The sequence below is a fragment of the Theropithecus gelada genome, chromosome 3 (genome assembly GCF_003255815.1).
Source record: "Theropithecus gelada isolate Dixy chromosome 3, Tgel_1.0, whole genome shotgun sequence".
NCBI lineage: Eukaryota > Metazoa > Chordata > Mammalia > Primates > Cercopithecidae > Theropithecus > Theropithecus gelada.
The window spans coordinates 33550434-33563932 of record NC_037670.1 but is presented as its reverse complement, the minus strand read 5'-3'; the positions used below and the strand labels follow the sequence as shown (position 1 = coordinate 33563932).

The 13499-nt window shown below is 41.9% G+C and overlaps 1 long non-coding RNA gene across 1 annotated transcript; it reads left to right on the top strand.

Annotated features, from left to right (window-relative positions):
• Window positions 1-11775: 11775 nt before the first annotated feature.
• LOC112621513 lies at window positions 11776-12525 on the top strand. The gene is made up of 2 exons (XR_003118742.1): window positions 11776-11836; window positions 12212-12525. It is a non-coding gene; the product is annotated as an uncharacterized LOC112621513 (long non-coding RNA).
• The last annotated feature ends 974 nt before the right edge of the window (window positions 12526-13499 follow it).

The window sequence follows — 13499 nt, the reverse complement described above, 5'->3', positions numbered from 1 at the left end:
GGTGACAGAGCAAGACTCCCGTCTCAAAAACAAAAACAAAAACAAAAAACCCTGCATCCTTCCTCCTTCCTACCATTCTACCTCCAATTCCCATGTCCTGCCCTCTTTTTTCTCTCTTCGTAATGCCTGCCACCTGCCAACATAGTATAGAATGAGCTTGTTTACTTAGTCTAGTGTTTAATGTCTGTCTCACTCCACTAGAATGTAAGCATCGCAAGGGCAAGAGATTCGTTTGGTCTGTGCTGCATCTCAAGCAGGACAATGGCTGGAACATAGGAGGGTCTCCAGAAATGTTTGTCGAACGTTGCTGATGGCAGCATCCTGGAGTAGGAAAAAGACTGAAGAGTGGAAAAAGAAATCCTAACACGAATTGTGGGCAAAGGCAAGCAGTAGCTGACTTGGAAAATGATTACAGTAGGTCTTGTACCATTTGAGTTACCAGTATTGCAGATTTTTTGCACCTGCTCCACCAACAATAATTGCGTTAAGGCTTTGCAGCTGGGATATTATACCGCTTGCTTTAGGTTTTATTTTGCTTGCAAATCAATCAATACCTTACAATGGTTTTAACACGGGGAGAGAGCCATAGTTGTAGACCTTGGAATGTATTTGGTCTATCTTAAAAACAATTGTTAATGTTTTGACACTGTAACTCTTCTTAGTAGTTGTGGCTTTGCAGACCTTGCTGCACTTTGATCTTTTTCTCGTTCCACCTATAGATGGCAGCACACCACTACCTACGATCCGATCAACAACAGCCTGGGTTTGTAAGTCAGAGCTGTTGGTCACGAGAGAGCAGCTAATGAGTAATCAGTCCAAACTGAATGGCAAATTAATGTCTTCATTACGTGAACAAACCAGCTTCCTCTATAAACAAGGTCAGAGTATTTATAACCCAGTGTATTTCATAAAAGCAAAAACGCATCTCCATTTACATAACTTCACTATGGAGCTCATGATTTATCTGCATGAAGCATATGCAAAATCTCACTTGTATACCGTCTTTAATAAGGACCCGTGCTGTTCTGATGTAATTATTAATAAAGTCACGCTTGATATTGAGCCTTGTTTTTCTCACACAAGGTAAATGAAAAGGTGATTGCTTTACACAAAAGCCACTCTTACAAGATGATATTGGGTGGCCTGTTCCAAATTGAGTTCTTAGTAATAAAAATGAAGTGTGATACTTATTGATCAAATATATCTGCCACTTAGGTTCTATGAGAACTTATTTAAAATTTAGAGTTGGTTACACAGGTATAAAGTTTGATATTTACCATATAATATATGTCACTTCAATTCAGTGAATTGAATGCTTAATTTTGCCATCCTTGTCAGAGAACAATGTAGAAATTTCAGAAACTCTTTTCACAAAATGACCAGGTGTCAAAGACTCTGAATTTCTGTTTTTAGATCAGTGTCATCCAATAGAAATATAAAGTGAGACAAATGCAAGTTGCATGTGAAGTTTTAAATCTTCTAGAAACCACATTTTAAAAAGTAAGAAAAGAGGTGAAATTAATTTGAATACTGTACTATATTTTATTTAACAAGATATATCCAAAATATTATTTTTAGCAGGTAATCTATATAAAAATTATTGCAATATTGCACATTCATTTTTAAAAATCTGGTGTGTATTCTACACTCACAGCTCATCTAGATTTGGATGAGCCAGATTTTAAGTGCTGAATAGCCACATGTGGCTAGTGGCCACTACCATGGCTCTAAAGACTTAGTGCCTCTTACGAGGTGAATTGTGTGCCCCCCAAATTCATGTGTTGGAATCCTAACCCCCACTACCTCAGAATGTGACCTTATTTGGAGATAGGGTTGTTACCAAGTAAAAACAAGGTCATTTTAGGGTGGACCTTTAGGGTGGATCCTAATACAGTATGACTGATGTCCTTCTGAAATGGGGAGACCTGGAGACAGGCTCACACACAGGGAGAGTTCCATGTGGAGAGGAAGGCAGAGACGGGGTGATGCATCTCCAAGCCAAGGACCATCAAAGATCACCACCATCCCCAGAAGCTAGGAGGGAGCCATGGAACAGAGTCTCCCTTACAGCCTCAGAAGGAACCAACCCTGCTGATGTCTTGATTTTGGACATCCAGCCTCCAGAACTGTGAGAGAACACATTTCTGCAGTTTAAGGCACCCGACCTGTGGTGCATTGTTACGGCAGCCCTAGCCAACCACTACGGAAACTTTGGTTGGTGGCTGCCATTGTTCCAAAGGTTTCCTCTCCTTGCCTTGAATCTCCTCTTCTCTTCCTTCTGTGCTTTCTCCTCTGGCCTCTCTGTCACTCAGCTTTCCTGCCCTCTCTCATCGTATTCCATAGGATCTCCCTCTCATAGCACAGAGGTAAGCAGGGAGTTTCTGTTGCAATAAGCGGGAGATGAGTTCCACCTGAGCAGGGAGATGCCTGACTTGTTCCACATCTCTACTGGGGATAATATTACCCGCCAGCTGTCCCCTGGAGCTACCGTTGTGTAGATGAAGGGCTGACTCAGAAAGTGCTTTGAAATCCATAAATAATACATGGATGAGAATGAGTATTTTGTGCGTTTTACTTTCACATGTTAGGACTCAAAGGTGGAATGAAGCATTCTCTAAGTTACTTTGGTTTCTTCACTCTGTAATTATCTAGGGTTCCTACTTCATGGTAGGGAATGTGTGAAATGGCATAGGCCCTGCCACTTTCTTGCCATCTGTCAGTAGTGGGCTTCTACTGGCTGCCTCCCAAGAATGTTTTATATCCTCTCCACCCAGCACAGAACGGCCTCCCTAATTCACAAACCACGTGTTAAGGTGATATGGATCCCACCCCCATCTCTAGAAGTGGGTCCCAAATAGGGTCACTGCATCAGATAATTCCAAGGGGTATCATCTTGATACAGTTTGGCTTTGTGTCCCCACCCAAATCTCATCTTGAATTGTAATCCCATAATCCCCATGTGTCATGGGAGGGACCTGGTGGGAGACAATTGAATCAGGGTGGCTGTTTCCCCCATGCTGTTCTCATGATAGTGAGTGAGTTCTCAGGAGATCTGATTGCTTTATAAGTGTCTGGCATTTCCCCTGCTGGCACTCATTCTCTCTCCTGCTGCCCTGAGAAGAGGTGCCTTCCACCAGGATTGTAAGTTTCCCGAGGCCTCCCTAGCTATGGAGAACCGTAAGTCAATTAAATCTCTTTTCTTTATAAATTACCCAATCTCGAGTATTTCTTCATAGCAGCATGAGAACGGACCACTACACATCTGCATTGTCATAAATGTGTCTACTGAACTTGAGGTTGTGCAGTGCACAACCTGCACGGTTGTATCTGATAGCCCCAATCCTGCACAATTAAATCATTCAGGCAATCCCATCTCTCTGACCACAGTCATAGGTACAGAATGGGCACTAACATTTCTTAAAGCTGTGGGGAGAGATTTTCCAGGGTTACTGAGAAAAAAAAAAAAAAAAACCAAAAGACTCTTGCCTTCTCCGGGAACCTACTGAAAGACAGCATTCTGAGTATGATATAAATATATAAGGCTGGCAGCTGTGCTCATGAGTGTGATGTAAATATATAAGGCTGGCAGCTGTGCTCATGAGAGAAGGGCCAGTACCTTTGGCGAAGTCATTAGGTGGAGCTTGAGGAATAAGAGAACAGAGTTCTGAAAGAGCCAGGGCTTGTGCTTGTGCCTCTGGATCAAGCCTTGCCTGAAGCACCTGTGCAGTTTTTTACATGAGCCCATGTATTTGCTTTATAGAGATGACTTGAGTTGGATTTTCTGTCCCTTGCTACCCAAAGAATTCTAAATACTATACTGGAGATGGAAGTAAAGAAAGGGGGAGATAGACATGTGTTTCTGGTTGATAGTGCAACAACTAGTAAAAACAAAAACAAAACTTCTTCAATCATCCACAACAGTTGCCACAGCAATTTGAATTACATTTTCTAATGAAAACCAGGCCAAATGATCATTAGCATTCTCAGCTAACTCACAGCAATGTTCTTAAGTCTATTTGTGATTGTCCAAAGCTAAAAATGTATACCAGTTGGCATTAAAAACCGAAACTATTTCTACCACTGTATGGCTTTTAACTAGAGGTTTGTGGTCTAGCCTGAAAACTTAATCTACTATGCATATCTTTATTTCTAAACTAATACGTTCTTTTGAGTTCAGTCTACCTAAAAACATACTTCTGGTGTACTACCTATTTGTAAGGTAAAACTTGTCATAGGCATAATAACATTGCCCCCATTGTTCTTATTAATTCATAGCAAGGGGGTGTTATAAATGCTTAGGCAAGGGAGACCATTTAGCTCTTAACCCGGTTTCCTACTGCAAATATCAAAAGTTGGATCAACATATGCCCCTAGTTACAAAGATGTAACATCATTTCTAAAGTCTTTAGCAGCAAAATCCTAAAGGGCCCCTAAATTTCAGTCTTAACTTTGTTCCAGCCACATCCCAGCTGTTTCTCGCAAGTACTTCATCATCTGCAGGCTGTTTTCAGTTCATTCTGGGACCAACAAGAGGCCACTAGGACAGTATATCAATAGGACAATCCTTGCCAAATAATGAAATTTGGAAATTGGCTGGGCACGGTGGCTCATACCTCTAATCCTAGCACTTTAGGAGGCTGAGGCAGGAGGATTGCTTGAGCCTAGGAGTTGAAGGCTGCAGTCAGCTATGATTGCACCGCTGCACCCCAGCTTGGGTAGACAGAGCGAGACCCCGTCTCTTAAAAAAAAAAAAGTTTTTGGCTACTTTGTAGCTGAAAGAGATCAATCCCTAGAACGTCCTTCCTAGGGAAGCCGGGCTACCTGCCTAGCCTCTTTCTGCGTGCCTCTCTTGGGTACATGGGTTTTTCTGTTGTGCCCCTTCCCAAAGCAGGAGCTGGCATCTCCTTGCCTCCTGCAAACTTTAGTCCCATGGATCCTCTTCTTGTTTTCTGCACTGATTTTGTATCGATTCCTCTGGAGCAAACATCGGAAGCTGCTGTCAGATATGCCAGGGCTCTCTGCCCTGTCGTGTTCTGTGTTGCTAGCTGGAGATTACCCCCTGGGTTTGTTTCAAGACGCTTGGAACCAGAATAGAGGTGACACTCTCCTGTTTGTACTCTCTCTGGCTGTGATTTTTAAATCCTTGTTCTGAGCCTACTGTTTTTTTTTTTTTTTTTTCTTTTCTTCTCTGCCTCACTTTTCTAGCTCATTTCCTTCTATATCTTCCACTGGCTCAGTTTGCCTGAGCCCTCTGCATTTGGCACTAAATCGTAGTTTATTCTAATCCTTTGCCTGGAAGCTGATGCTGGTAACCAGATGGCAATAAAAAGACACTGAATGCAACATTTATACCTGTGAGTTGAGAGACAATACTCGTTACTTCCTGGGAAAACAGTTGGTGTTTTTCTCAGTTGGGGTAAAATGCTATTTCCAAAAATCCTATTGTTTTCTTACTTGGAAAAATGTTAAAATATATTTATTGGAAAGTATGCTTTTAAATATTTTTTAGTCTAAAGAAATATTGCTGCTTCTCAGAGTTTTGGCAAATATTGCTTTTCATTTGTTCTTCTTTTCCTGTCTCTTCTTTCTTTTCACTCTCTTACCATCTATAGATTTAAATTACATGTCATTTTATTATTCTTCACTGTATTAACTAAACTCGCTTTTTATGTTAGTTCAAAAAGATGGATGTGTGGAGTATTTTAAATTTGGCTCTTAAAAAAAGCACAGTATATTACAGATTAGAAAGTTATTATTTTTTCTGACATCCAGCAAGCACCATTTCTCTGTTCTTAAGCTATCTGACAGCTTGGGGACAGATACGAGCCTTTGATACAAACTGGGCCAGAGTATTCTTTCCTGAGACTTTTCAAACTAAAGCTAGAAGAGAGGTGCCCCCTGTATTCGTCAGCTACTGCTGCGTAACAAAGAACTATAAAATCAGAGTCACTTAAAACAGTGAGCATTTATTTACTTCACATCTCTTCAGGTCTACTGAGTGGGCTTCACTGATCTCAGCAGGCCTGCTCATATGTCTTTAGGCTGGCAGTGGGTGGTTTGATTTAAGGATGACTCTAGTCCACACTGCATGTTTGCACATCTGTTACCTATGTCTTTGCTATGGTTTGGATACTTGAGCCTTTCAAGTATCATGTTGAAATTTGATCCTCAATGTTGGAGGCAGGGCCTGGTGGGAGGTGTTTGGGTCCTGAGGGAGGATCCCTCATAAATGGCTTGGTGCCATTCTTGTGGGGATGCGTGAGTTCTCGTGAGAGCTGGGTTTTGAAAAGAGCTTGGCACCTCCTCCTCTTTCTGTCTCTTGCTTCCTCTCTCACCACGTGGCTCCCCTTCACCTTCCACAATGAGTGGAAGCAGCCTGAAGCCCCCATCAAAATGAGATAGATACCAGTGCCATGCCTGTACAACCTGCAGAACTGTGACCCAAATAAACTTTTTTCCTTTATAAACTGCCCAGCCACAGGCATCTTTTTTCTTTCTTTCTTTCTTTCTTTTTTTTTTTTTTTTGGTAGCAACGTCAAAACAGATTAAGTCAGTCTTTAACCTTTCAGCAGACTAGTTGGGGAATAGTCCACAAGAGAGCAAGTGAGAACCTGCAAGGTCACATAGACCTAGGCATGAAGGTCATATTATGACTTCTACTCTTATGCCATTGGCCAAAGTAAGTCAAATGAACAAGCACAAACTCAAGGCACAGGCATACATCACCCGCTAGGAGGCCATGCTAAGGGTGTGGATACGTGGAAGGGTGAAGAACTGGACCAGTCTTTCAATACCACAGCCCCTTTCTTCGGGCATGGAGCTGCTAGGAGTAAGCCCCACATGCAGACATCTGTCTCTGGTAGGAGAAGACAAAGCCAAGATCTAGAGAGATGCAGTGGAAGACAGGATGGGAGAGGGTCCCGATCATTTTCTAGTTATTAATAACATCTTTGGCTGTACTTAGATGGCTGCACTTGGGAGGTTTGGTTAATCATCTTTTTTGTTTGTTTGTTTGTTTACTATGAGGTAGGCTACTCCACAACCCCTCCAAACTCTTCTTTCTTGCATTAATTAGTATAAATTGCATTTCTGCTACTTGCAACCAAAGGGTTATGACCCATATATACTATTTTTTCTAGATCAGAGGGGGTTTTTATATCAAAAATCGCTGTCCCTATCCCAATGCAAAGCTTTTTAAGTTGATTTTTAGGAGGATAAAATCTTTCATATTGGAAATAAACATTATCACCTATATTTCACAGGTTATTAGTTTATTAAGTTAAACAGAACAACATAGTTTCAAATAAAAGTGTTACTGAATTTGCAGTAAAAATTACACATAATTAGCATAAATTAGAAAAGGTATATAAAATGGTTGGCACAAGGCAATAACATCCCTATTTTTAACCCATGAATTTTATCCCTAGGAATTTACCTCAATAAAGTAATCTAACAGATGCAAATGCTCATATGCATGAAACAATTTATGACAACTGTCATAATAATAAATTAAAGGGACATATCTAAATTAAGAGAATGCTTTAACAAATTATGTTAGTTTATCAGGATGGAATATTATGTAGTCTTTAACTATGTTAATTATAGTTAATTAAGAAAATTATATAAAATTTCAAAATTTGTTTATGACATAGTACGTGAAAAAGCAAAACAAAACGCAAAATTACATGGACATCCAGACTGTGTATATGTGGTCACTCTCACTTTATACATGCAAACACACACAACACACACAAACCCACACAACCATTTTCTTTTTGTGTGCAGTAGACCAAAAAAAAAAAAAAACATTTCAAATCTACCTGTTATTTTCTCTTGTTCAGCTAGGAGACATACATCATCTTTGATTAAAATTATTCTTCACTGGGTTATTTATGCAAAGCCAAAATTCTATTCTAGACTCAAGAAGCTCGAGCCAGACATCCTGAACAGCTCTGAATAAAATTATCAAAGGCTGAATTTGTCATGTGCAGAATTGCATCTTTGCAGGATTATGATGCTGTTGCCTGTGGGTGAGGATGTGATGGATAACACCCTTACTTGCAGTGAGGGTAAGGGGAGTTGGAGAAGGTAACCTGGGGACTGGTGGCTCATGGTAATTGATGGACTAGGGGAGGCCACATAGAGAGGAAGCCAGTGGAGAGGCATGGCTGATGGACTCAACTCCAAGAGCAGTGATAGTTCATATCCAGTACTGTATTTTTCTTTCTCTCCATTATAATTCCCTCATTATTCTCAAGCCTCCAGGAAATTGTCTTAAATGTTTATCCAGATATTTGCTATACTGTTGGAAATTAAGGGAGGAGCCTGCAACTCTCCTTGCATAAACCAAGAGTCTGTCTTGCGTGAAAAAGTGATAAGAAGATATTCAGTAGAGATCTGGGGGGAAATCTCGGAGCAGAGGTCCAGAATAAGTTAAGTGTGGACTGCATAAGAATTCCATTGGTATGGGAGACTGTATTTCTGTTTGCCAAATATTTTACTTTTCCTCCATCTTTTGCCATGGAAGGAGTTTACTCTTCAACTCTGCCAGACTCAAGAGAGGCCATGCGATTTGCTGTCGCTGATGAAATGGGAGCAGCAAAAACGTGTGTCATTTCTGGGAACCAGTGCACTGTTCTCTTTGTCTCCCTTCTCTCACCCTGGGCCTGATAATGTTCCAGCTGGACGCTGCTCTATCATCGTGGAACCTAGAGTGAAGTTTGGGGAAAGCATCAAAGCCAGAGCCAACTTTCATTCAACATGTTATGTGAGTGTGATGGTTAATTTTGTGTGTCAACTTGACTGGATCATGGAGTGGCCAGATATTTGGCTAAGCTTTTCTGGGTGTCTGTGATGGTGTTTCCAGATGAGATTTGCATTTGAGTCAGTAGACTCCATAAGATAGATTTTTCTTCCCTGAATGGAAGGGTATTAGCCAATTTGTTGAGAGCCTGAACAGAACAAAAGGTGGAGGAAGGAGAATTCATCTCCTCTGCCTGACTGTTTGAGCTGGGATATCAGTCTCCTTCTGCCCTCAAACTGAGACTTAACATCATCAGCTCCACTTGTTCTCAGGCCTCAGGTCTGAAAGCAAACTACACCATCAGCTTTCCTGGTTCTGCAGCTTGCAGATGGCAGAGCATGGGACTTAGCCTTCGTAATCAAGTGAGCTAATTCCTCAGAATACATCCATCTGTGTTAGTCCATTCTCACACTGCTATGAAGAAATACCTGAGATGAGGTAATTTATAAAGGAAAGAGGTTTAATTGACTCACAGTTCTGCATGGCTGGGGAGGCCACAGGAAACTTACAATCATGGCGGAAGGTAAAGGGGAAGCAGGCACCTTCTTCACAAGGGCGGCAGGATAGAGTGAGTGCAAGCTGGGGAAATGCCAAGCGCTTATAAAACCATCAGATATCATGAGAACTCACTGTCACAAGAACAGCATGGGGGAACCGCACCCATGATCCAATTACCTCCACCTGGTCCTGACCTTGACAGCTGGGGATTGTGGTGATTACAGTTTCAGGTGGGATTTGGGTGGGGACACAGAGCCAAACCATATCACTATCTCTCCCCCTTATCCCCCCTCTCTCTATTAAATCCTTTATTGGTTCTATTTCTCTGGAAAACCCTAAATACTGTGGGAAAGAAGTAAACCTTTGTGTTGTAAGCTGCTGAGACTTTGGGATTATTTGTTACTATAGCATGATCTGGCCTATTCTAATTTAAACAATGGGATTTTTTTTTTTTTTTTCTACAAACACTAAGGAAGTAGCAGGTGGAAGGCTGGACCTTATGTTGCCATCAGTAGGGGGGTTTCTATGGTATGAAGACCTATGAGCCTTTTGGGTTACTCTTTGACTTGCACTTGGGCTTTGATGTTGATGCCAAGCAGTATATTTATACTCCTCTAAAATGTGTTTTTCTCTCTATAAATGGTATTTTGTTAACTTTCACCAGCTCCAGTCTCAACTTTTGCCTCTAATTTTTCCCATAATATTCACTAACTCTAGTGATAGCTGTCTATGCACATTGTACTGAGACTAATTCAGAGAGTGTGTTGGATGAATTTTGAGTTGATTTGTATGTAACTGTCAAAAACTGTATTTGAGAAAACAGTTGCATCCTTGGCAAAACGTGGAAGTCTCTATGTTAACAGTTTTCCCAATTTTTATTTTAGGAAGCCACTCTGCATATTATGTTTTTAAATAAAAGGATTTGACTTTAGGCTGACAATTTAGCATTTAACCGCTGTCTCCGTGCCAATTCCACAAGAGCAGGGATCTAGATTAATTAGAGAAAGCTCATTGGTTTCTGATGGAGGGGGCATTCATAGAAACAACCCGCTGACAACTAAGGAACTACTGCGATGGGATGGGCAGCCTGCAGCTTCACTCGGCGGGCAGCCTCCACAGGTACTTTAATTCCTCGCTCTTCTGGCCAGGTGTCTCTTGGTAAAGGCAGGTAGAGGAAGCAAAGCAATTACCTAGATAATTAAGGAAAAACAAACCTGTCTGTGGCAGGTAACTTGGGGAGCTGCTTCTAATTTTCTAGGCAACTATTTTCATTCTTCACTTCCCTGGTGTCAGCAGGAATCTGAGCTAGATCCCAAGAGCAACTTGAACAATGACGATGGTCTCAGTTGGCAAACCCGGCCTCATAGGAGCTTCCCTCCTCATTGATCTAGAGTTTGAAATAGCTTTGTCAGATCTCAGGGGTGTGCTCCTACTGATTTACGGCAAAATCCCAATAACAGCTGTGAAAATGTTTATCCATTTGTGAAACTTCAGAAAGCGGGTCTAGCATATCATTTCTGGGGCAAGGTGAGATTCTGGGGCAAGGTGAGAACTGTACCCTCACAGGCCGGGTGAGTAAGATTCTAGTTGTGGTGGAGGCCAAGGAAGAAGACGTACTATTTGTCAATCTCTCTAGGAGGCATTTGCTGAACCTTCCCCTCCTACACCTTCCTACAAGGCAGCTCCGACGACTTCTACTTTACAGATGAGAAGATGGAGCCTCCACAAGGCACACAGCTGGTGAGTGACAAAACCAGAATTCAAACCCAGGTCCATTTGATTGTGACATTTGTTTCCACTACCCTAGTGGTTCTGGGAGAAGGCAGGACCCCTATATTTCTGTAAAGTCCCATAGTTGTTTCTAGTGTCATCCGGGTTGGAAGCTGTACGTTAAGTCAGTGGTTCTCAGACTTTAGCATGTGTTAGTATTTCCTGTTACGCTTGTAAAAACACAGACTGCAGGCCCCACACTTAGATTTCGGACTCGGTAGGTAGGTCTGAGTTGGGACCCAGAAATTTGCATTTCTAACAAGTTCTGAAGTGATGCTGATGCAGGGGGCCTGGGCACTACACTGTGGGAACCACCACTGCTGCATTAAGGTGAACTCAGAGCTGAATCTGACGTGCAAATCTACGTTAATGGAGATGACATCAGATATCTGCAAAGTCACTTAATAGAATGGTTGAGACTAAGTCTTGAATAATATTAAAACTAACACATCTAAAAAGACTATGTCCATCACAGGTGGATGGTCAGAATAGAAGCATTACATAACGGGGTAGAAAATGTAGCTGATGCTATTCATCTGGAAGGAAGAAGTGACGTAAGGGTCAGTTTTCACCTTTGCTTTGAATTCCCTGGACAGCAAGCAATCATATGAGCATTAATTTGATTTATTTTTTCAGGTGTCATATCTGATTTCAGATACATACAACGGTCTCAAGTGTGTTTTTCACGACCACCACTTTGTAGTCCTGTTGATGCCGCTGCTGTTGAAGTCTATGTGAATGGCGCCCCCTGGTGGAATGGAAAAGGTAGTGTATTACAGTCCGTTGTAAACGAATGACCTAGGGTTGTTATCATGCTCAGCTGGTAGAGACCACTCCACTCACCTTAAACTAGCGAGCCTGAGGACCAGTCCCGGGGAACCATGAGAGCGTGATCTCCCAGAGCCCTGCCCTTGAGAAGGGTTCTCCTCAGCAATACTCCAACTGACCCCAGACCTAAAAATTCTTAAATTGTGAAAACGGTAGAAGATGGTTAGCAAATCCATATGCTATCATGATATATATCTTTCTTCTTAGTTGCATGGGATGAAATGATGCCAAGATTTGACTTACAGAGTAGGGATTGTGACTGAAGCCTTTGGACAGGTATTTAGGCCCTTTTTAGTGTCCCCTCTTGTCTAGAGAATGGGACGCCAGGAATGTCAGATGCTTTTCAGCCTCTCCCCTGCTCTTACGCCTAGAAACAGGAGCCCCACAAAGGTCTGTCATTCCTCAGGGCTGACAAAAAGCCCTGTGGCTCAATGGCCAGAAGCATGTCTTTGTGGCCAAGTAAGAAGTCTCTTGGTTTGAACTCTTTGGTCTAGAGACAGATTCTTCTACCAGTGGTGTAAAACCCTAAAGAGGCTCTGCATAAGACCTACCAATGCCCTGTGTCTCATGACACCCTGCCCCCACCACTGGAAGGCCACGCCATCCTGCTTCTCTGTGATCTGCAAGTTTCCCAGCAACACCTGGATTCGAAGCTCAAGTCCACCACTTAATAGCTATGGACCTAATGTATCAGATGTTATAAGGATTACAGAGAAAGAGGTATAGATAAAGCTGGTAGCAGTGACTGACACATCTTTACATTACATAATTCTGACATGCATTATTATTGTAGTTTTCTGTTATTCAGACATACTTGTTAAGAAGGCACTGGGGACAATTTGTACATGCTGGGTATAAAAGGGCTTGGAAAGTATTTCACGAATGGAGTTAGCATTGAGGAGTCCAATCCATGTACAACGGGTAGAATTAGAGAGGCATTGAGGGTAGTTTATTAGTCTGTTTTCAAACTGCTGATAAAGACATACCTGAGAGTTGGTAATTTATAAAGAAAGAAGAGGTTTAATGGCCTCGCAGTTCCATGAGGTTGGGGAGGCTTCACAATCATGGCAGAAGGTGAAAGGCACATCTTACATGGCAGCAGCCAAGAAAGAATGAGAGCCAAGCAAAAGGGGAAACCCCTTATGAAACTATCAGATCTTGTGAGACTTATTCACTACCATGAGAACACTATGGAGGAAACTGCTTCTATGATTCAATTATCTTCCACCAGGTCCCTCCCACAACACATGGGAATTATGGGAGCTACAATTCAAGATGAGATTTGGGTGGGGACACAGCCAAACCATATCAGGTGGTTACGTAAGAGAGCCAGTAGAGAGGTATGAACTCCAGAGGAGATAACTCACCTGGAAAGTAGGCAATCAGGAATATAGGATCCCAGTACGATAAAAAAAAGAAAAAAAAGAGGCTGTGGGTATGGGAGGCATATCTCAGAGAGAAGAAACATTACTGTTCGTGCCTGTGAAACTCAAGATTTCCCCTTGCTCTTAAGGGTGCTCTCCCTCTGATGAGAGTTGTTTACACTGCTGACTAGAAACTATTAAGGTTTAGAAATCAATTTGTGTGGGTTGTGGCCAGC